At 46.3% G+C, this 21,370-nt stretch overlaps 1 long non-coding RNA gene across 1 annotated transcript; it reads left to right on the forward strand.

Moving 5' to 3' along the window:
* Positions 1-18,344: 18,344 nt before the first annotated feature.
* On the forward strand, positions 18,345-19,883 carry LOC140254527 (uncharacterized). The gene is made up of 3 exons (XR_011904252.1): positions 18,345-18,516; positions 19,502-19,565; positions 19,658-19,883. It is a non-coding gene; the product is annotated as an uncharacterized lncRNA (long non-coding RNA).
* The last annotated feature ends 1,487 nt before the right edge of the window (positions 19,884-21,370 follow it).

The following is a 21,370-nucleotide window of genomic DNA, read 5'->3' on the forward strand; positions in this document are numbered from 1 at the left end:
ACAAACGAAACCTGCTTTTGTTTACTGGAAAGTATGCTTTATTTTCTCGTCACCGAGCATCTGGTGTTTGTAAAAGGCACAACAAATCTTTCCAACAGCAAATCATCCCGTCTGAGAACGCCTGGCCAGGAGCTCCATGTGTGCCGTGATCCTTATCCTAAGAAGGTACTAAAGTGGCCAAAGAAAGTGCTGGCCAAGCCGGCTGCCCATCAGTGGAAAACTGCAGGTAAGATGCTGGATGTTCGTGTTACCTATCAAATGTATTTATTGCTTTATTGAAGGCTGTGACTTAACAGAGGGCTTGAGTAAGCCTTTGCCTGAAAGCTTTGTGCATGAAGGAAGCGGAGGTAGGTGGCACCAGGAGTCTCCGGGGATCCACTGCCATACATCTGCATCCAAAACAAGATTAACAAAGTCAACAGCAGGGGACGAGACACACTGAAGGCAAGTTGGATAAGATGGGCACTTGGCCATACTCAACCACCTTCTATCACTATGAAATCAGGAAGAGTATTAAAGCCACAACAGCCAAGGTAAACCTGCCTGATTAATGGCTTCAGGTGTCCCCTCAGAAAGCAGTGGGATGATGTACGACCAGCACACAGCACACTCCCCGTGACACAGGATTTCTATAAGCTTTCCAAACATACCAGGGTGAGGCGATGCTTGCAGACACTCCGATGGCATCTTTCCACAATCATCTGAAAGCCACTAGGGGAATGTGGAAGCTGGTTTCCAGCCATAATTCATTTGGCCAACTCTGCGCTTGCCTTTAATTTTAATAATTTGGCGATATCCATTTAGTTGACGTTCAGCAAAGAGGGGTCTGCGTTTGCTCAGGGAAAATGAGAGTTGAAGGACGGTAAAATGCCTCCATAAATTGCAAGTTAAATTAAGAAGTCGCCTTAAAAGCACTGAGCTCTTAGCCCCATGCAGTGTCATTTATGGCATCGAGAGCTGTGGTGTCCCATTTGGAGGCCCAGAATGCTAAGGAGGCACAGGATCGATTGTTTTGTGGGTGTTTCTGGCCTTTCCGAGGCCATTTTTATTAGTGGTTGGGATGCAGTAACAGATTCATATGGGTTTTTCATTCCTCACAGCACACGGTTTTAACCAACAAGCCTTAATTTTCATCAGTTTTCAGCATCTGAATACTTCATGTCAGTGCAAAAGCTGTTTGTGAAAACTTTCCCTTTTATCTAACTGCATCAGTATTATTCTATGATAATAATAAGTTGTCCTGTGATGCAATAGTGCGAGCATTTATTTCTCTTATTTCTAAGCTGCTACTGGCATCCGCAGCTGGGTTTTGATTGGGATCATTGAGTCCAACCCTGCTGCTAAAGCAGGTACCCTACAGTAGGTCACACAGGTAGGCATCCAGCCAGGTCATGACGATCTCCATAGAGGGTGACACAGGGCAACCGGTTCCAGTGCTCTACCAGCCTTACTGTAAAGAAGTTCTTCTGCGTGTTAGTGAGGAGCTTCCTGTGTTCAAGTTTTAGGCCATCACTCCGTGTCCTATCGTTGCACACCGTTGAGAAGAGCCTGGCCTCATCCATTCGCCTCCCACTTTCCTGTAGCTATTTATAAACATGTAACAGAACCCCTCTCAAGTCTTTTTTTATGCCCAGAAAAATAGAGTATATTGTTCTCGCCACGTGATGAAAAACAGTAAAAAACAGAAAGGAAGCCAAGCATGAAATAAAATCAACCCCAACAATTCCACGTGACGATACAAAGTGCTGTGTTTCACAAAACCTAGGTTCTTATGAAAAGGCTTTTCTTTTCAAATGACTTCCTTCCATACGTTTCCACTGGAAGAAATATAACGTGATGTTGAACAATATTGTTTTTAATTATAACGAGAGCTGTCTGGAGGGGCTGCAGTCATTGTGACGTCGTGTAAGGCTTTGTGAAGGTTTCCTCACATCTCAGCACCACCCTATAGCACTTACACACTCACCTCCAGATTCTTGTTGAACTGGAAAGGAACTTGCCTTTAAAGTAAATGTGTCGTAAGACCTTCTGTTGTTTAAGGGCATCTGAGTCCTTACTTCATCAAAGCGACTGTTAAAGCTTCCTATAAATACTACCTTGGAAAGCAGAAGTTTTCAATTACCACGACTCCTGATATCAGTTCCTATAATGACCAACCTCCATTAGTGCATCTTTCTTAAAGTCAGAGCACCGAAGCAGATTTCTGCTTCCCCAGAGCTGGTGGCTACCACCTGTCTGGAGGTGGGTCACCTGCATGTTCACATGTGCTGGCTGCTCTTTCCCTCCCTTCTTCAGCAATTACGTGGATTTCATGGCACAGCACCGTGGCATCCTGTCCAAAGTGCCCTTTGCTTTGGGTTTAGTCAGTAAACCTCTGGTTTAGTGATAATCTTAAGTATTTTATGCATTGTAGACTATGAATGATGCAAAGATGCCAGTGAAGCACACTGTGCCAATGCAAACAAGTCTAGGAAGTTTTACTGTTCCCATTGCTGGTGCACAGACCCTGTTTCCCTTTGCTCTGTACGTGTGCAAGTGTATGGAGAGGGGCCAAAAGAATAGAGTGCAGATACAGATTAATCCTATATTGCTAAGAGATAAGGAGTGGGACTGTTCAAGGAAGTTTTAGCACTGAGATTTCCATAGCACTGAGAAAAGGTTCATTGCCAACGTGAGGTACAGTGAATTTCATGATTGCTCCTCAGCATTTAAAATGCTGCGGCTACATAGTGAGTATTCACCATTCCACTTCAAACCAGCACGGAACCCGCTGGATAGCCTTGGCTCAATATGCATTGACGTGGGACCTTCTTCAGGGTCCAGCACGAATATGGACAACACCACCCTGCCATTTGGAAGAAATGATCTAACTGGCGATGCATTCGCTTCCAGCGGCTGTGGAAATGGTAAATAGGCTGGCGAAGGGGATGTCGATGGGTGTCCGCTTTGAATTTGGCTTTCTGGTTTTTCTTTTCTCTTTTATGAAAAAAATGAGTCACATGGCTTTGAAGTACCCGATCTTTTTAGCATGGGTCAGATGTTGAAACATAGCTAAAGATGTTATGCGGGCTAATTAAATCAGTGCATCTGGCTTGCATATCTGCAGATACATTTCCATGGAAAATGGTTCATACGCCATGAATGTCATTAGAAGTTTAGATTACAAATCAAATGGATCTTCTGTTCTTCCACAGACCACCTTGCTTTCAAATGGGGTTTAGGCTACTAAGGAGAATTGGATAAATAGCCTTCTCTGCTTGGGTGCATGTTTGGCTCTTGAGCAGTTGGCATTTCAACTCTAGAGCTCTGCTCTGCAGTGCAGCATCAGCTCTCAGGAAGGTAACTTGAAGTTTCTATCCAGGCAACTATCCAGCATGCAGTCTTCAAGATAAAGGCCTAAAGCTTCCCATTTGCCTTCTTTGTAGACAGTAACAAGAAAAGAAAAGGGAGAGGGCAACGAGCTCTCTGGTTTGATGTGACTCAGATGCTTGCTGAGCTCAGCAGCACATTGGTCCCATGGGAAGATGCGAGCCAAGAAGCCTCCAGACCCGGGATGGACTCCCCATTTTCTCAGTGACTCAGGTTTTTCCTTCACGTCACCTTTTCTATTCAGATCTCCCCAGGTCCCAGCTAGGTCGCTGTGGGCAAGTGCCATCTGTGCTCCTTGTGATTCATTGCTAGCAGGAATGTGTGATGTTGGGATGCGGAAAGCCCACGGCTGGCGATTCATTTCCATGCAACTAAGTTGCTGACGTTGGTTTATCCCCAGTGGGGTAGGGAGAAGGGATTTTTCACGAAACTACCCCAAATGTTGAAGTCCCCACGTGTTTCAGCTATTACTCACGCGCTCTTAAAAGTAGCCTCTAAAAGAATAGGTCAGAGGCTCCCTTTATGGGAGTAGGCATGGTCCATCGGAGGAGAGAAATCAGTTTGCACCAGAAGATTTTAATCAGCTCAGGAATTCAAAAACCCAGTGGGAATCTGGTCTCAAGCAAACACCGTTTTATTGTGAATTCTGAGACAGTGCTGCACCTTTTGCTCTTGCTTCTGAACTGCCTCCTTGCCTTCAGATTCAACCAGGCACTCTGAATCAGGGACCCTACAAGTCCGTGGTGGTCTTGGTTCACGCTGGAAATAATCAGCATGCTGAAGGTCACCACGGGGCAGAAATGGCCCCAGACAGCTGTGGCAATGATAAACCAGTTGATAAACCAAGTGCAGAGCAGGCGGGGGATACACCCAGCTTATTTGGGCCTCTGGACAGATGGGAGGCATGCAGCATCTGCTTTTTTGGGTGTCTTCTGCCTTGTGGTCATTTTGTCAGCCTATAGTTGAGCAGGAGCCGATCTCAGTACTGCCAGGATCCAGGAGTTAATCCTTGTTCCATGAGAGGGCCAGAGCTCTCATCCAGCCAGTTCCCTGGGGTGCAGAGAAAGAAAGTCTCTGAGAAATAAACACAGACACAAACAAACACCAGACTTGGCATGAAGCTTTGCAGGCAATGGGAATATCTTTTAGCTTCCCGCCGAGGTAATTTGCCTGTGAGGAAGCTTTTCCACTCTGCCCCTTGGCTCCTGAGGAGGGCCTGCATGCCAAAATGCTTCGTGGCCCCTTGAGCTGCTCCGAGGCTGGGCCTCGTGCTTCTGCCTGGCCGTCCCACCCTGCAGCTGCCTGGGTGCTCACTGCATTCCCACTGGGTGCTGGGGACCCTGGGCTTTGCCTTTTCTTCTGCCATGTTCTCCTGGGCATGGCACAACCCTGTGCCCACACAGGCTGCAGTGCTCTTTGTCTTGTCTCATATCTTCTCATTAGTTGTGCTCCAAAGCATTTACTGAAAAGGGAATTATAGAATCATAGAAAAGCATGGGTTGAAAAGGACCCCAGTGATCATCCCCTGCTATGTGCAGGGTCACCAACCAGCAGACCAGGCTGCCCAGAGCCACATCCAGCCTGGCCTTGAATGCCTGCAGGGAGTCTAAAGGGAATCCCACCACTTTGCTCTGGGAGGGGACAAAGCTTGTCTAAACCACTCCTGGAGATGCACATTGAACCTATTCCTCTGTAAGTCATGGAGTCAGAGGATCACAGAATCATTTAGGTTGGAAATGATCCATGAAATCATCAAGTCCAACCACTAAGCCATATCCTCATGTACCATATCCACACATCTCTTACACACCTCCAGGGACGGGCACTCCACCACCTCCCCGAGCAGACCTTCCATTGCCTGGCCACCCTATGAATAATAAATTCTTTATGATGGTACAATCTGAACCTCCCCTGGTTCATCTTGAGGCTGTATTCTACTTGTCATTCCACTGTATTCCACTGAGAGGAGACCACTTGCTTTTTGTGCATTTTATTGCAATTCTTAGTGCTCCTCGTGCAGAAATTTCCTTAAATCTCCTTGAGATTGTTCTGATTTTCTCTTTCATCTCACAGGAGAAGATGGTAAGATTTTCTAATCCTGTGATTTCCTTTGGGTTTGGTATCGATGAAACTTGTCTCAGAAAACAGCTTCAAGTGTAAATGGAAACGGGCTACGCATGGGGCCACTAAGAGAAATGAATGTGAGACAGGGAATAGAAAAGTATTTAGCTGTGTAAAGTCTAGTAAATATTCACTATGGGAAACAAATGGCTGTTCTGAAGCTTCGGCTGGAGGTGCTTTTAGAATCTATCATTCACCAAAGTGAAAGACTGTTTATTGATCTCTCTTTAGGCACTGTCTCCATGCTTGTATCCTAGAAGCATGACCACGTTTCGTGCCAAGCAAGGAAAGTTACACCCTATGGTTTTTGAATTACAAATGGGAAATCCATACTGTTTTGGAATAAACAGCACTGGCCATTAGGCAGTCTATTTGGTTACTATTTGGTTACAACTGCACGAGGAACAGCTCTAGTGGAAAGAAAAAAAGAGAAGCAGCAATAACAGTCAATCGTCACTTTTTTTTTTCCTGTTCCTGCCTGGAAAACTTGGAGTTTTATAGCTTACAAACCACAAATTAGAATTGCAGGCAACAGATAAAGCTTCGGTATAAATTCAGCTATGTCAGTGCCTGTTGGCAATTGCAACAAGGCAGTTGTCAAAGTGCCCCTTCGACAGTTATTGCCTGAACAGGGCCTTTCCAAACAGCGAGTGTCACCATATGGATCTGGACCCATTTGCAAAGAATAGAGCATCCCTGGGGGGACCTGATGCAACCAAGTGCTGCTCCTCTGGCTGCTGGGCCCTTCTGGAATGGCAACCAGTGAGGAAGCTGTTCTTCCTATAGCTGGCATCGGCCCTCTTTATAAACTGACAGCAACCAGTAAGTCTTAAATGATTTCTCTCTAGTAACTTCCCCACCCTCCATTTTCTCCAGTGGGTCCCAAAACTGTCCTACTCGTTTCTTCCTAGGAAAAAAGCAGATTGCTTGTCCAAGTAGGAAGACCTGAACCAGCTGGTCTCCAGAAAATGAATCCCTGTGCTTGTTTATCCTTCCTCTTTGAAATGTATCTGTAATTTCTACCCTGTAGCCATCTGGCTGCAGTTTAAACAGGTGCTATGCCCTTCACCATGCTGCCATGAAAGGACACAATCCTCCCCGAGGGTCTCATTCACATGGGCCAGGTTATGGCTACTGGATGTTTCTGACATCCTGGAGTGGATCCCATTGCTCAAAGACATTGCCACGACAGTACTTGTGAGTTATGCAGGCAAGTCTCCCATTGCTGCTTTAGAAGGATACTAGAGATAGAATGGAATCACAGAATCATTAAGGGTGCATATGGATTTGGGATGGTCAGAGAGTAGGTTTGTCGCTCACAAACACATTCACATCCATCAGATTGGAGGCAGGACTTCAAGTGGGATCAAAGCAATTTCAGAGCATCCCACGAGCATTCTTAGAACTGCGTATTAAAAGATGTGAAAGCAGTGTGCCTTTTTTTTTTTGGCCTTACCCTCCATGCCAACAGCAGAGACACAAAACGGCTCACTGAGAAATAGATTTAACAACCCCTTTGGGATGTCTTCTTTGTCTTTTGTTTTGTATTCTATTCCTTTTTTATTAGTTTTAATAGCGATATTCCTGGCAGCTACCCAGGATTCGAAGGATCAGCTTATGGATAAAATTCATGTGAGGCCTGTAGCCATAAGGCTGTGGCTTTTGCTGGTTGACGTGGCATCTCGTGCAGAGGAGCTGAGGGCTGTCTGTCAGTTGCACACATCTCCCTATTTTTTATCCCATTAACCATCACCATTAGCAATTGTGCTCAAACAAACAAACAAACAAACCCATTTAAATACCTTTTTTTTTTTCTCTCTCTCTTTCTTTTCTGGCCCCTTAACCATGGATAATTATGAAATAATCACCAAAGTCTGGTTTCACTTGGCAAATGTTTCCAGGTTTTGTTTTCTTTTTAAATACTTATGGGTTCCAGCAGTCCCCCCCACCCTAGCTTATGCCTTTTTGGCAGCGATGTCAGCTAGTCGCCTTTACTGATGCCTGCTACAGCATGATCAGAAAGCACGTGAGCTTCTTGAATGCATTTCATCTTCACAGTGAACAGTTTTCCTGCCTTTATGAATAGCCAGAGCATGCAACTTTCCTGCGCACGTGGCCGCAGACTGCACCTCACTGCAAAAGTGGCAGCAGCTGATGGCAACACGAGTTTTCTCCTAGTTATATATCAGTGTGCAGGTAGGATCTAACCAGGCCCCCAAGTCTTTAATTGCGCTAATTGTATGTGGTTTAAGCCACGCTGAAGCTCAGTTCCAAGTTCGGTGTTAGATTTATGTACTATGAGCTGGTGTAGAGAGAGCCTTGGATGTGTGTGAAGGTCAGTGGTTTGAGTTCACGTGAGTTCAAGAAAGCAGTTTTCCACTTTGGTGTACCTGGTTTCTCTCTCCACTCTTTCCTCATCCCCCTTCGTGTTTTGGCTTCACCCAAAGCAAAGCCCAAGCAGAACTTTGCCAAAGTTCATTTCGTTTCAAGCTTGAATGGGAAACAACTGAATTTCATCTGATTTTCACCCAGAGCTATAAATCACTTCAGGCTGGCCCGTTGCACACTATGGTTTTATGGAGGTCTGGGGAGCCTTTTGGTAGGGCAGGCAGGAATATCGAGTTCAAGTTCATATCGCAGCCACACACACAAAAAAAAACGGATGAATTTTCACCTGATTGCACAGTGCAGCCATTATGTGGAGGCAGGTGCATTTCTTTCACTCACAGCCTAGGTTGTGCTGGGCTCCAGGTGTCCAAAATGAAGTTTTCCCCCTGTTTTACTATTGGAAAACTCGCTGGTGCCTTAACATATCATCATGCTTCTTCAGTCAGGAAAGGTGGTGGGGAGGTGGGGGTCTGAGGACAAGCTGTGTTATTTCATTGCTGACATTTTTATTACAGTGTGTTGTGTAATGCTGTGGGAAAAAATCGCCAAGGCAGATTCCTTGGGAAGGTTTTATAAGGGCCAGTATCAGCTACCTTCTCTAACGGCATCCTTCATTTCCTCCTGCCCTGAAGATCTCCCTTGTCCCAAGGGAAGCCTGTTGGGAATAACACTTATCACTTTGCTGGTGCTTTTCCATTTGGCAAGTATCTTATTTTCCCATTTATCCTTTTCTTAGAGCACATATGGGCAGGAGAAAAAATAAAAGATGGATACACATTGCATACATCCTGTCTGCAATGTTACTGTTTGTTGGTGGGGTTTCTTGCACATCATGGCCTACTTGACAGCAAAAAACACTGTTTGAGACGAGGGGAGGGGAGGGGAGGGGAGGGAAGGGAAGGGAAGGGAAGGGAAGGGAAGGGAAGGGAAGGGAAGGGAAGGGAAGGGAAGGGAAGGGAAGGGAAGGGAAGGGAAGGGAAGGCATCTGATAGGTTTAGATTCTGAGAGACGTTTCCTTTGAGGCACCAGCATCTTCATGACAGCTGGAGCACTAACTATAAAGATCTGTCCCAGCCTCCTTATCTTCAATAGCCTTCCATATCTCCAACCTGCCTGTGTCTCTGCATACTGAGAAATGATTGTGGTGGTCATCATATGTGCCTTACTCTCATCCTCCTCAGCTGTGGATTCCCTCGCTGTGATCAAACTTGGTAGAACACATCCAGGGATTTAGTTGTATTGACTTGAAGTGAATATTGCATTTGCCTTCAGAGATCTGTTTCTTTCCCTCTGTCTTCCTTTGTGCAGGTCCTTTCTCTCTCAGAGCCTGTTTTCTGGCCAGCTGCAGCCAGATATTTACTCAGCTGGGGTGAACAACTTTCCTTTCTGTGTCTCTGTTGTGCTGCGTGTTGTCAGTACACGGGCCAAAGGAGATGTCCTCCCTTCTCCATCCATATCAGATTCTGACCTGAGTTATTTGCTGGCAGACCAGCAGCACTGAAGTCAGTGTGAATGTGGGCATCCATAGAATGCTGTTCTCATACAGCAGAGGGACTGAGTTGTCATTGCCTTGAGAGTGCCTGGGGAGGTTTGGTCAGCTTTCCAAGATGATAACATGGAGCCTGAAGACCAAGTGCTGAAGACAGAAGGAACTTCATCCTTGCTTTGTGAGGCATAGGGATTCCAAAGGCCATAATTCGATAGCCTTAATTTGACCTAAGCTTACTGCTTCTTGTCTTTATTTGCCAAGAGTAAAAGAGAGTGGACTTTTCTGTATCATGAAGCTGAAGACTGAACACAGCTGAACACCAAAGGAAGCAATGGGAAATGTTTGTCATACTTTTCTTCTTCCACTTTTTGCTTCCCTAGTTCTGGTAGACATGTCCACTCTTAAGTCTTTCCTTGATGGAACCTCAGGATTTCTCTTGTTTCCTGGTGCTTAAGAAATAAATGTGGGGTGATCTAAACTGAGAGAGGACTGTTTAGATTGGAACAGTTCCAAATATCCCTTCTGCTCTAATAATGATATCCCACTGCATCAAACTCCAAAATCCCAGCATTTGGGGGGGGGGGGGAAGGAAGTCTATTTTAGGCTTCCTGAGGTTTGGACCTCTCCCTGTGTCCTGTCAAGCATATGGCATGGGGGCCCTTCTGCTTCATGGAAGAGGGATGGAAAGCATTTATGAAAGAAGGAATGCACTGGGATAAATTTAAAGGTGCTTTGCAAGCCCTAAGTAAGTCAAAACTCTCAGTCCTCCAAGATTTCATTTTCCATGCACTTGCGGCAGTGTTATGAGGAGGTGCTCCTGAAAGAGAGGAAGGTTGAATTCAATAGTGATTGGTGTTGAAGCCCTGCAGCCAACATGGGAATGAATCCAGTGAGTGGAAGGAAAAATATTATTAGTAATTATAAGAAGAAAATGAAGATGGCCAAAATCAGAAACGTGTTCTGCAATCCTCCAAAAATAGTGCAAAAGAGACGCCAAACCTAACAAGTGAAGCAAAGCTCTTAGGGCAAGTAATGTGCTAAGGGAAATTAAAACAGGGAGAGGAGTTTAAGAAGGACCTCCCTTAGGTGACATTTTGGCCTCAGGAGTTTCTCGAACTCAGGAGTGCCAGAGGGCAGCTGTGTCTTCCAAATGTTGAAATGATGTTTGGAGTCATCCAGCATGGCGTGCGTGCTGCATTAGTTTCTGTTAATGAAGCAAGCAGTAGTCAATGGATGCCACCGAGTCCCTCTCAGTGTTAAGCTTCCATGACAGCTAATGTCTGAACAGGTTTTCCTGTTCAGGACATTAGGACCATTAGACAGCTTTGGAAATCTTAACCAGAGACAGCAAAAACATCGTTTAACCCCAACAGGAAGAGACTGCAGACATCTTCAGGAAGAAATGGGTGAATCCGAATGTCTCCAGCACAGGAAAGGAGCAGATAGGTGAGGTTTCCCAAAGGGAGAAGGTTCATCTACTTCACAAGGAGGGTAGATCTGGAGGGTGAGAACCTGTACATATTGTTTTCTGGTTCTGGACCAGATTTTGAGGTAGACTGGATGCCAAAACGCAGCTGGGATAAGGAAGAGACTTAAACACAGTGCCTGAGTTCTGCTGTGACTGCCACTCCTGTATTTGAGAGGTGGCAGATGACTCGCTTCTCCTCTTTTTGCTAGCCAGGGCTGGGCTGTTCCAATTGCCCTTTTCAGCTGTAGAAAGATCCACGTGGACAGGAAGACATCAGTGATATCTAAGACTTCAAGGGCATGAGATAAGTGCAAATGCATCACTAATGACTGCTTTAGAAAAAGATACAATAGACCCTATTGATTAACGCCAGGCGGTTGCACTGCTGAATCCTGCTCCCTTCTGCAGCATTCTGACTTTCTCAGCTGTGCTGTCTGTAATCCCTTGCTCTGGGAGGGGAGCACAGTGCCCTGACCACACACACACACACTTCAGGCTGCCCCCGTTCAGCTGCCGGCACTGCTGAGCCCACCGAGCACTCTGAGTACCTGGGGTCAGCGACACCCAGCTGTCCAAACAGATCCCACATGCAAAGGCTTGTGTTGGGACCGGTGGGGGAAACCCCACCAGAACCAGCCAGCTCTTTGTCTTCAGAGGCAGTGTGGTGGCTCTGGGGCTGCCCTTCTCCTTTGATCTGAGCCTTGACTTCCTCTGCTACTCCACGTCACCCCCTGCTTGCTTTCTTCCTTTTGTTTCCCCCTGATCCTAGGTGGTTCTGGTCTCTGTTCAAGAGTTGGTCTGCACCTTAGCAATGCTGCCTTGGGCTTTAAAAGGAATCAGAGTATGTCCTTCCTCTGTGAGTAACTCAGCTTCCATCAAAGCGGTGCCCTGTCCCCCATCCAAACACTTCACCTCTGTGCTGGGTGACTTCAGCCCATCCCAGAAGACCTGGGAGGCAGCAGGAAAACCCCACTTCTCTTGCATTTTGCATGTTGTCATCAGTATTGTCTCACATTTTACTTCGCCCTATGGAAACATCACAAAAGTCACTTCTTACTCTGAGAATCCCTTTACTTGGTACTTCAATGGATACTACACTTTTTCATCTCTAAGGTAGCTCCCTCAAAAAATAAAATGGGAGCCAGCTATTCTTTCTTGCATTAGTCAGATGTTCTAGAACAGGGAAAACGCACACCATTTATTCATCCCATCTAAATACATTTGGTTTTAGTTTAGATCTATTCAAAATGAGACCCAGTGTGGACATCTGCCTTATTATCCAACAGTAGGATAGGTTAAAAAAAATAAACTCTGCTGGCTCTGTGGGAGGAATGCAGATAAATGACAGATGGAAGCAAGCAGTGGACTTCCAGAAGCTTTCATCCGTGAACTAGCTAATGGAGCTCAGTGCACAGAACATCCATCCCACACTTTTGCATCTTCCAGAGCAATTGGAGGAGTTGGGCAATGCTGTATCTGCAAGGTAGCAGTCACCAAGATTTGCACTGCAAGACGTGCTCAGGCACACTCTGTGAGAGACAGAGGTCAACTAATACACCAAGGAAAGAGAGCTTTGCCCATAATCTGAGAGGATCGGACCTCATGGATGTCTCTGTGTCAGATTCTGGATGGTACCAACAGGCCTTAATTCCCCCAAGTAGCCACACCTGGAATCCCCAACCCATAAGCCTTGGGCTCAGGGTCTCCATTTTACCTCACGACAGGGCTACATGCTCTTGTCTTCGCCTCCTGTGTGGACCTAAGGCTTATTTACAGACTTACTTGCAGCCCTGTCCTTCATTCATCTCCTGTTGTCAGCCCCTTGGCTGTGCTGTGACCCTAGGCCTTCCCATGCCTTGCAATCAGTGTGATACTGATATGAATCCTGACATCTCCCTCCTTTGGATATGACAAAATGGCCATGTCTGTCTGCAAGGCTGGCAAACATTCCTTGCGACAACCAAGATCAATGACTTCTGCAAAGCATCTTTAGGTAATAGCCAAAAGGTAATGAATGGCCAAGTCCATTCTTCTTCATTTCCTTAGTTGGATGCATCATCACAGCTTGCTAACTCAAGTCCCACAGCCTTGGTACAGATTTCTCTGAGCTCTGTGCTCCTGTAGTGACACAAATGAGGCTGCAGGAAGGGTGAGGCTCTTTGCATGGGATGCAGTTGGAGGGTGGAGAATAAAGCTTTAGGTAGGGCTGTTAGCTGGGCGTGGATATTTCTTTCTTCTTTCATCTGGCATTTATGTCCGCTACATATGTTCCCCTTTATACCATGCCTGAGCTATGACACAAGAAAAGGGCAGAGGAGGGGTAGGGGAGGGAAAAATCTCAAAATGTTTTTTTTTTTTTTATCAAAAATATTATCGGAGCGCCAGCTGGTGCAGATTAGCATAGCTTTCTGAGTGAGAGAGCTATTTTACCTTCTGCTATTTTTCTTTCTCTGGGCTGCACATGGCCTTATCCCGAAGTGTGAAGATTGCGGCCACCAGGATTAATCTGCTCTTCCCATCCCCTTTCCAGCACCGTTTCTGAAGCCCTGCAGTATCTCAGCCCCTTCAAAAATGTGACCGATCTGGGCTGAGATGGAAACCAGGTATCAGGAAGTCACCCATCCACAGAGGCTGGTTGAATCTTGCTGGAAAATGAGAGATGAAGGGTCACAAGAATGAAAAATGTGTTGCGCAGACGCTCGTTAGCCAGACAGCTTTGCTGGTGTGCCTGTGCCCCAAGGGCTGGCTGCAAAGGCAGCGGTGCTGAGCTGGCTCTGACACTCGGAGCACTTGAGGGGTCTGGACACAACTGCTCTGCCCCTTTGCAGGAGATGCCTCCATGTCCTGGCCTCCAGCCCAGTGCCAGGCCCTCATGGAGTGGGGAAAGTATTGCTCATCCATCACTGTGTGTTTTTAGGGATTTTATTCCTGACTGTAAAGTGGAACCAGCTTTTAGAAGCGGAGGATAACGATTTGGCTGGGAACATCTGAGCTGGAGGACCAATAACTTGGGAGCTGCTCGGAAGTGTTTGATCTGTCTCAGGCTCGCAAGTGCTGAGCCAGTGCCTGCCTTTAAGTGGAAGTTATTTTATGCATCCACTGGAGTCCTATAAAGTCATTTCCTCTGGGACCTGCAGGGAAATCTATTTTCTCAACAATACCAATGTGTGAGTGTGAAGGGAAGGAGGATGTGCTGTGACAAATGTCGGAGTGGGCGTGGGGTTCTGACTCCAAGCAGCCTTCTGAGAGTGCTGCAATTGCCTCCTGGTCCATCTGCAGATGCCTTGATCTATAGATGCCTTGAATACCCTTTGTATCCCTCCTCTTTGTTCCAATTTCCCTCTGTCCTCCTTGTAGCTGCTTCTAGGAAGCTTTCATCTGTTCTTTGGAGTAGAAGTGTATACTTAACTCCCTTTGGTCATTCTGGGGATCCCACCCCTGCATTTAAGCATATAAAATCCTGAAAAGTGAAGGCACAAGGGCTGTTCTCATCGAGTGCTGCCATCTCACAGGCAGTAACCCTGGCGGCTGGAGAGGCAGGGAGCAAGTTTCCATCAAGGGGGGGTCCCTTGGCAATGGGAAAGGTGATGTTCCCACCTGCCAAGCGATGCCTTTTTTGCTCTCACATTTATCCGAGCCAATTATTTTGTTTGCCCTGGAAGTCCCTTTTGCAAAGGCTGAAGGAAAGCAAAACCACCTCTCCCAGCACCAGCTAAGTGCTAAAGCAGAACCTGCAAGGTGCAGTGCTGAGAAATGTAAGTGGGAGAAGGCCTGGCAGGAGGTTTCGTGCTCCAGTTTTGCCCGGAGGCTTTTCCCTTTGGAGCCCACTGAGGGCCAGCAGGGAAATGATTCCAATTCCAGGCTTTCCAGCTTCCACGCTAATTTAACCTGAACCATTTCCTACTCTCCGAGCGGGAAGCGGGGATGAGGTTAGCAGATTCAGATTGGGGGTGGACTGAAAATGATATCAGCAGTTTTATGGCCATTTCTTTTCTTGGCAGGACATGAGGGAGACCGTCTCACAGCCTCTAGGACAGAAGGTGGAAGAATGCAAACGCTGAAACATTTTTCAGTTTGTCCTGATGATCTTTCCTCCCCCAGCAGTTTTATTAGGGTTCATAAATTCTTCCTCGGAGCACTCATTCCCCCATGCATTTTAACCCTAGGCAGCCTTGGAGGTCACTCTAACCCTGTGGGGTTGGTGGCTGTCCAGGAGAAGCCACCCTTCCCCATCACAGCTGGCTCTGACAAGGGGAATGGAAATCAACTGCACAAAAAGGGCTCTGAGGCACATGGAGCCCTTTCAGTGGCTCAAGTGTAATATAAATAACAACCTTAATCATGCAGTGAAATCGGTGGGTGAAGATACGGCTGGGGAATCTGATATTGCTTTCAGAAGATTCTCAGTGCATCAAGTGCTGCTCTCCCCAGCGTGGCAGGAGAGCATGGAAAATTCCTCCGTCACCACTGCTTGGTGCCCTCCTATAATGAGTAGCCGTTGAGGTAATAGTAACCCTTTTGGCAAGAGCACTTACTCCATGGAAAGCCAGAATATATCCAATAGTGCAGGAGAGGGCCATAAAGCACAGCTCAGTCGGAACCTGTTAAAGCGATAACCTCTGCTGGCCTGGCACGCTGCTTCTCCAGCAGTCCCCAGCTGCTTCTGAGGGCACTGATGCTTAGTGAAACGTTTGGGGAGGTTCAGTTTGGCTATTAGGAACTTCTTCTCATAAAGAGCAGTGCTGCAGTGGCACAGCTGACCAGGGAGTGCAGGGGTCACCATCCCTGGGGTGTTCCAGAACTGTGGATATATGGCACTGAGGGATGTGGGCAGTGGGCATGGTGGGGTGGGCTTGGGGGTTGGGCTTGGGGGTCTTAGTGATCTTTTCCAACCTGAATGACTGTATGATTATAAAACTGCTGTTTGTTTGGCAGTCTTGTTCTTGCGTTCCCTTGAGAGGACAGCCCATAAGGCTGCCTTGAACTGGCAGCTTCTGCTGAGGACATCATCCCCTCCTTCCCAGATTGACCTCCTACCAGGCCCTGAAGCAGGCTGATTTGAGATCAATTCTTGCAATTATAGCCTAGCAATCCACTTTGGCTGCATGGTTTTGTAGCCAATAGAATGGGATAGAATTAGTTTGTCATGCACCTTGGTGCATTATTCGCTTTGCTGTTTGCTGCAAAGGAGGAGAAAGCCAGTAAAGCACAGTGGTGAGCTGTGTTGCTTTGGAACAAAATATTTACCTTTTCCACATTTCCCATAAGGCATTAGCACTCTTCCAAATGTGACACAGGAGAAGCAAATGCTTAGTGGTCTGTGGATCTAACGTTTGCTTAAGTACCATGACATATGTGCGTGTGTGTGTACACACACGAGATATTTTAGTTCTACTATTTAAATGAAGGGTGGGATACCCTTCAGCACTGCATTTCTCAGCATATGTGTTCTTATGTTCACTTATTCTTTGTTTCTGCCAATGCCTAAATAAGGAATACTAAACAGCCACAAATATGCAGCCAGTGGAGACGCAGGAATGCACTGGGAGGGAGCGAACGCTGATCTTGAGCTGATAGGTTTGCAAAGAGTCACTGCAGCTGCAGGAGAGGTTTCTGTGGTGGTATCTGTCTGTAATGCACACCACAGCCCTGCTTTGCCCTCAGGGCAAAACCGTAGCTTTTAGATGGAGAGCAAGTCGTTTCAATGCCACATCAGGGATGTATGTATATGTATATCCATATTTTTGTGTCTATATAAACACAAATATAAGAAGCACCTGTTTGCACAATGGTTATTCTCTGCATCTCTGAGATGGAATGTCGGGCTTGCAAGGATGCCCAGATGGGCTCTGTGTGCAGGCATAGGGGACCACACATACATGCATACATTTATTCCCATAATTCCAATGAATTAGAGCTTGGAAGTCACCTCTTCAGTCTCATGTCAGCTACACAAAGTAAGGCCTTTGTCCTGGAGCACACTGTTAAAGTACAACGATCAGCTTAGAAATTAAAGGGCAGAGATGTCCGACTTTGCTTTTCTATGATGTCTCTATACTCACAGTGATTGAAATTGCTTTTGTGATTCCTATTTTAAAACTGGAGCAATTTAAGCATTAAATACCTGCTGTAGTGGAAATGCTTAGTCATGGCCTGAAGCAGTGATGGAGCACCTGGTGGGAAAGCAGGGCAAACCCAGGGGTGCTCAGGTGCATGCAGTGTACCTGAATGATGGAAGGGCTGCAGCCAGGACCCACCCCTTCCCAGACCTCATTTAAAGGTTGGCAGTGGGTATGAGGGTATCTTTTGCTTGTGTACCTGAGGATTTCCAAAGGCAAGTAGCTCTTTTTCTTCATTTCTGCATCTGTGGTTGCTGCACTTGGGTTCACTCTCATTTGCTGCTGCTGAAGACTTTGCCATCCTGCTGTTATCATCCTATTATCAAGGCTAACTGTCAGCCCAACCCCACCATGCCCACTGACCACATCCCTCAGTGCCACAACCCCATGGTTCTGGAACACCTCCAGAGACAGTGGAGTCTGTCTCCACCTGTTGGACTGGATGATCTTAGCAGTCTTTTTCCAGTCTTAATGATTCTGTGATTATATGTTATATAACAATTATAGTATAATATAAATTGTAATCGATGGAGGTTATGCTCTGTGACTCAGATGCAAGGAAATCCATCCTATCTCTTGTAGGGTTTGTGGGGTTGATTTCCATGTGATTTCCATGCTGCTGTGGGTACACCACTGAACAAAGCACACTGCCCCATTTTCATTGCTCTGCTGCCCAACTCTCAGCTAAGGGAAAGGAAAGCCCAAGCTGATAAGTAACATAAGTGTTTTGAGGAAGGGAGGCAGAGGTTAAGGAGTACCGTCTTTTGTGATCCATGATTTGAGCTGGGCCCTTTTGTGCCTGTTCTTCTGCCCTCTTTGCATCCTTTCTTCCCATTTTCCACCCCACTCTTGGAGAGGGGCATGGATACTTCCCTCCCTTTGCTGCAACGGCTTGGTTGGGGCATGGATGGAGCAGCTCAGGGTGCAGCATCAACCCCAGCCCCTGCCCCCCCCCCTCAGGCAGCATTTGCAGATCAAAGCGTGCAGCAAAAATAGCAAAAGGGAAGAGCTTGTGGGTTGGACATCTGGAGGCCAGAAGCAGCTCCTGCTTTTGAGTAGGCAAGAGGTGAAGGAGGAAGGGTAAAAATGGGTTTACGGTCTCATTTCTTTTACTGGGATTAAAAACTTCTTATAAAGTTATATGGTTTGCTGTTACTTGAGATAGCAGTGTCCCATGTCTCTGTAAGGCCCTAATTTCAGAAGCAAGGATGCTAATGACACCTATAAAAATAGAGAGGTGGGTATTTTCTGGCAGGCACAATGTTGATTTATCTGTAGTGCATCATCTGACAGCCTTATTGTTATTCCAAGGGGCACAAGGAGGCACCTGGGAAATGTCTGTGCTGCTCAGCTGAATAAAGCAGGTGCTATTATTTCCTTTTGCAGATGGATGTTTTCAACTACAAGAACTCAGAAACAAGCCCAAACCTAAGGGGATGGCTGGGTCACAGCCCAGTTTTTCAAAGCTTTTTACAAGGAAATTGGAGACAGACAGACTAGAAGCCCAACCTCTGGACAGTGCTGCCAAGTGTGTGATTAAACACTGTACCCTTTTCCACCAAGTAAGTGTGCCAGTCATTGCAGTACATTAATGTACAAACAGTACATTGCATCGTTGGGTTCACTCTGCAAATGGAGCTGAGTGGGCAAAGTGTTTCATGCCATTATGTGAGTCCAAACAGGATGAAAAGCTCTGGAGGCAGCATAGCGGGACGTTCTCTGGTGAAAACATTTACCGTGGAGAAATGCAATTTGCAGGGGATGATTTGCATCCAGTGCAATGAACAATTTTGGCCACAGGAAAAATAAGCTGAAGTGGAGGGAGGGAGATTGGAATGGGAAAAGATAGTTTTGATTGGTTTTCTTTTAACAAAAGAAGCCATAAGTTAAGCACGCTGTTTGGGACAAAATGTACCATCTTATCCCAGGCAGGCTGGAATTCTTTCTCTTTCCATCTATTTCCTTTTTAATTTTTCCCTTAGCTGTTTGTTCTTTTGGGAAATGTTTTGTTGATCACGGCATGGGGATGCTTGGCATCCCTCTGTGTTCCTTAAGCTTCGCCATCGTTATCACTTTGCCCTTGTTTGTCTCAGTGTAAGGTCAGCAGCTGTCTCACTCCTTGGTCAAATGGTGAATCTGCTTCTTTCCTCACCCAGTTTTGCCTCCTGGTCATTAAAATGAGAAATCTCTCTCATTCATTTGCATTGGCTTGACCTGTGCTCCTGGTGTTCTTTCCCAGCTAGGGGCATAGCTGTCGCTCCCAGCCAAGTGCCAGGTGTATGGAATATGCTGACACCAAGCCCTGCCAGGTTGCATGTTTTCAATGCTTGTGTAGTACCACTTCCATTAGTGTACTGATTAACCATTTCCCTAATGAATTCCACTTGCTCATCGCTCACTGAGCATACCCAGGAGTCACAGCATTGGGCAGTGCTCACTGGGATACTTAAGGAAGGGGAGGCCAAAAAAGAAATGAATGTGTTAGTGCTGGATTGGGCAGGAATGGGAGAATGAAGAAATTCAGACATTTTTCTTTTCTCCTTACAGCAGTGAGGGCAGACAAGGATGTGATAGCTGCCTCCGTGTGAAACTGGAGCTACATCCAGGAATGGTATTTATATGCACGGATGTAGCTTTCAATCAGGATGATGTAAACACTGCTGCAGGATTTTTTTTTATTTTTTTATTTTTTTTTTTGACCAGGCTGTTTGGGAAACGTGATGGATTAAATATGACAAACAAGATTCCTGGACGTTTATTTATCCGCCTTTTCGTTTGTGCCAGTTTCATGTTAGGCAAAGCTCTGGCTACCAGACCGATGCTAAGCCTTGAGGGCAGGCAAGGCTGGGGGGAGGGAGCCACAAAGAGAGTGTTTTCCAAGCCTCATCTAATTTAAAGCATCTTTTGCTGAGTGGTGCAGCGAAGAGGATGTGGCTAACACAAATAAAAAAATCATAAAGGGATCAAAGTGTGTGTGCAAATTCATTCCTTGTGGCAGGAGTTCTGCCAGTTTGCTTGCTCTCTTGCTTTCCTAAAGGAAAAAGTCCTCTCCCCACCCCCAAGATGGAGTGAGCAATCGCATGTCAGAATCTCTTCTGGATTTCATAAGGGTTTCAGCATTGATGGATGGGTGGGATGACACCAGAGCCTGTACATTGTGCCTGAGATCTGAGGCACTTCCCCTTGGTCCCATGGTTACACATGGAACAGTTGCATGAGCACAGTCTATTTATAAGTGGTTCAAAGGCACCACAAAAGCAGGGGGATGCTGGTGTGAAGCACTGGGCCACCAGGAAGCTCTCTAGCATTTGCAGCAACCTGACGTTACCCCAGAGCCTGAGAGGATCCTGGTGGGGTGTAAGATGAGGAAAGTCCTAAAAAAGGAAAACAAAAAGAGCTTAAAAACTAAAAAAAACCCAACAACTTTGGAAATAGGACTTCTATTAGATTTTCCTGGAGGAGTCTCAGGGGAGACCTTATCGCTTTCTACAACTCCTGAAGGGAGATTGTATCAAAGCGGGGGTCAGCCTCTTCTCCCAGGTAACAGTGATAGGACGAGAGGTAATAGCTTTAAGTTGTGCCAAGGGCAGTTCATGTTGGATATTGGGAACAATTGCTTCTCAGAAGGAGTGGTGCTGCAGTGGCACAGCTGCCCATGGATGTGGTGGGATCACCATCCCTGGACCATGGAGATGTGGCACTGAGGGATGTGGGAAGTGGGCATGGTGAGGATGGGTTGATGGTCGGGCTTGATGATCCTTCTGGTCTTTTACAACCTTAATAATTCTGTGTTTCTCTAAAATAGGATCAGCTGAAATCATTTGAGTGTTGGGTGATTCTTAAGGAGGCACCAAGGACAGAAGCTGTCAAAATAACTGGGTGCTCAGAACTGCTGATGTATGTTAAATCTCATTACAAAGGTATGTCTGGTTCTGAAAGCAGTAGGTTAGACAAAATGGGTGTTTTCAATAAATATGAGGAAGTCTTCTTGGCTCCGGTTAGAAGCTGCTGAATACTGCTATTCATGTGCAAACAGTGCTGATAAATTCCCACTTGTATGTTCTGCTGGTATACATACAAGTATGTTTGCATGCTTTAGCACCTCTGTGATTTGGTGTTCAGGAACTAGAAGTGGGCTAACCCTGATGACCAGAGGTTGCAACCAGACAATCCCTTCCAACCCAACCATTCTATGATTTCACAAAGTGAAGCAGCCGGAGCATGTCCATGGAGGTTTACATGATCCCATGCTCCTTACAGGTTCCTGTGCTCTTCTCAGAGTATACTCAATGGCTCTGCCACTGTAGGGCAATGGCCCCAAAAGCCCCAGTACAGATGTGGTTCCCATTGGCGGGTTTCTTCTGGCTGTCCTGCTGACCCTGCAAAGCCATTACACATGCTGGGACAAGAAGATGC

This window comes from Excalfactoria chinensis, chromosome 7, assembly GCF_039878825.1.
Source record: "Excalfactoria chinensis isolate bCotChi1 chromosome 7, bCotChi1.hap2, whole genome shotgun sequence".
In the NCBI taxonomy this organism is placed as follows: Eukaryota; Metazoa; Chordata; class Aves; order Galliformes; family Phasianidae; genus Excalfactoria; species Excalfactoria chinensis.